A 3,067-nucleotide genomic window follows, 5' to 3' on the forward strand; every position below is an offset into this window, starting at 1 on the left:
TAAGTGATGCAACTGTCCACACCTGCTGACTGACGCCCAGTCGGTCCCCGAGCAGCGATCACCACCCCCCAGCCCACTCCCCCCAGTTTCTGCACTGAGCATGACGTCCCATGGTATGGAATATCCCTTTGGGCAGTTTGGGTCAGCTGGCCTGGCTGTGCCCCCTCCCGGCTTCTCGCTGGCAGGGCAGGAGAAGCTGAGAAGTCCTTGACTTAGTGTAAGCACTGCTTAGCAACAACTAAACCATCGGCGGGTTATCAACATGATTCTCATGCTAAATCCAAAACGCAGCACTGTACCAGCTACTAGGAAGGAAATTAACTCTATCCCAGCTGAAACCAGGACAGGGTGGTATGTTCTGGGAAATCTGTCTGTAAGGGTATAATTGGGGTGCACGATCTGCAGCAGCAATCCCTCTTCAGAGGCACCCAGCTCGAGCTGCTCTGCACGCCAGCTAAATAAACCGTTTACTTACTCAGCGGACTGGCAACTCTTCTTCTTTGAGCAGGAACATAGGGCCAAGCCCTGCTGAGGTGGCATCCGTGTAATTCCTAACATGGACTAGGTGGTGGCTGCGTAATTCCTGCAACAGCTACCGTACATATAACCTTTTTTCACAAAGAATTTTTTAGCTCATCAACTCAGACTTACTTTGTTGTTCTGTTCATCTGCAAGTCACTTCTCTTTAGCAGGACACCTGGAATAGAGGAAAACAGAGTCAGTATCTTGGTTTATCTTGTTAAAAAGAAAGTGCGTGCAAGTATTTTAGCATTTGATTTTTCCTCACTCTCAGCTAGAGGAGAAGGAGAAAGTAAAACTGAAGCTATATCACTTATACAGTGTATTGTTATTTAAAAGTAGTAATAATAAAAAAATAGTAATAATAGTGATAGCACAAGCCTATTCATTTATCCAAAAAAAAAAAAGCATTAAGACCAAGTCAAGTCTAAGTCAAGTTCCTTTTAGATTACTTAAATTAAGCTCTCAATACATGTCTCTACAGATAGCTGAAACAGAGCACTAGAACCTGCAAGAGGAGGCTTTACTTTGGTTTTACTGTGTCTTGTAGAAGCATCTCTCTCTAAGCATAATAAAATAAAGCCATTCTTAAAAGCAAGAACTACTTTTTCTTTATTGCTAGACTACAAAGACAAGCATTCCCACTACAGGGAGAAAAAGAATATTTCCAAACACAAATAATGGTACCTTCAACAATTTAAGTATCAAATCCCTCCATAATTTCCCCAGTTTGGTACACTAATTAATAAAACACAACTTCTTAGAGAAACAGGAAAAAAACCCTTAAGCCAGTACCTCAGAACTAAAGTGATACAAGCATTGTCTCCCTCTGCAACTGCCCCTTTTTTTGTGCACCTATGCTGACTAGATGCACCTGCCCTGCCTGCTTAAGTTCAGAGGGATCACCTGCCGTCACTTTAGCAGAGAGGCTGGGATGAGATAGCACAGCTGAGAACACCGACCCCAAGGGCTTTCTTTTGGCCTTACTGGCTGATCACAGGCTACTGCTGCTTATGCCGGAGCAGTGCATAGATAAAGCAAATTGCAGCCTAGCAATAATTTGTTTGCTGCGCATAGAGAGAAATAGAGAAATGAACAAGAGAAATCAGAATTCTCTGACAGAATCGGAAATATGTCATACTAGCAGCACAGTGTTTTTCATTTAAAGACCACCAAGGGATTTGTAAACTGATTTATAGCACTAAAAATTGTTACTAACCCTGTTTTAAAAATGTGCTGCAAGACTATTGTCTAGTCTACGCTTAAAAAGTTTATCAACATAGTTGTGACCTCACACCCACCTAAGTTATACAGAGCTTACATAAGCTGGAAAGTATATTTTTTCAATCCACTTTATAGAACTTTTAAAAACAGACTAAGATATGATTACAAAAGCCAGTTAATGCCATTAAATTAATAGCAGGCTTTTAGTACACAATTTTTGCAAATATTGCACTTCCCTGACACTATTATCTCTTACTAGTCCCACTTAATTGGGAAAAAAAACCCATGAAAAGAACCTATTTAAGATCGCATTTTCTTTGCTAAAGCAACTAAACATTTAACCAGTAAACAACATGGTTGCCAATGATTTAGCAAAGCAAGTAAAAAATTACCCTGATGACTACCTTTGCGGCAATACTGAGGGCAAATATTACAGGACAAAGTGTCTTTTTTGTAATGGGCTGTTCTATAGACTCAAGTATTGGATTCGGACTGCAATTAAAAAAAAAAGACAAGTTCTGAGGACATAACACCCCTTTGAGTCTGCAACAGAAAATCAGAGTAAGTGCTTTCTGGTCTTCACAAGCATGATGAGTTTGTTGAGTAAAAATAATTTCCTTTCCTTACAGTCTTGTGTCTCATGTTCCCATGGGGTACAAGCAAAACCACCATTGCGTATCTGTAGTCTCATGTTCCTCTGCCACTGCCACAGGATGTCCTCACAAAGAAAGGATCAAGAATACAAATGGCCTACCGGGACACCAGCTAGGATCCATATTTGTCTAAATAGCTGTGAGGTTTCTCTGCGAGCCTGTGCCAGAGAGGTAAGAGCATTGCCCGTAAGTCTCCAAGAGAGGTGAAGGCAGCAGGGGTGGCCCCGCCTGACGGCTGGCAGTGCCACGACCCTGCACTGGCATGCGCCAGCAGGATGTGCCACTGCCGCCCTCCCAGCACGTGGCCTGGTGCCATCTTGCCATGGAAACCCCCCAGCCATGCCACAGGCCAGGCCAGCACCCAGCCTGGCTCCCAGCAGCCCACCAACCCTGCCCTGCAGGGTCCGTACACCATGACATCACCAGGTGCTGCTCATGACATCACTGACCTGGCGCGGCGGCCCTGCCGCAACCTGCATCTGTGATGCTACATGAGGCCCAAGCCGCCTCGTGTGACCGCACCCGCCCAGGTGCCACGCCACCACACGGCAGCGTAGCGCCTGGCATTGCATCAGTAGGCCAACCCCTCACCACGACGCGCTTTGACGTCACCTGCTAACGATCTGACGTCAGCAGCCTTTCCCTCACACTGCTGACAGGACGAGCCTTCC

The sequence above is a fragment of the Pygoscelis adeliae genome, unplaced genomic scaffold (genome assembly GCF_000699105.1).
Source record: "Pygoscelis adeliae isolate BGI_AS28 unplaced genomic scaffold, ASM69910v1 Scaffold277, whole genome shotgun sequence".
Lineage (NCBI taxonomy): Eukaryota > Metazoa > Chordata > Aves > Sphenisciformes > Spheniscidae > Pygoscelis > Pygoscelis adeliae.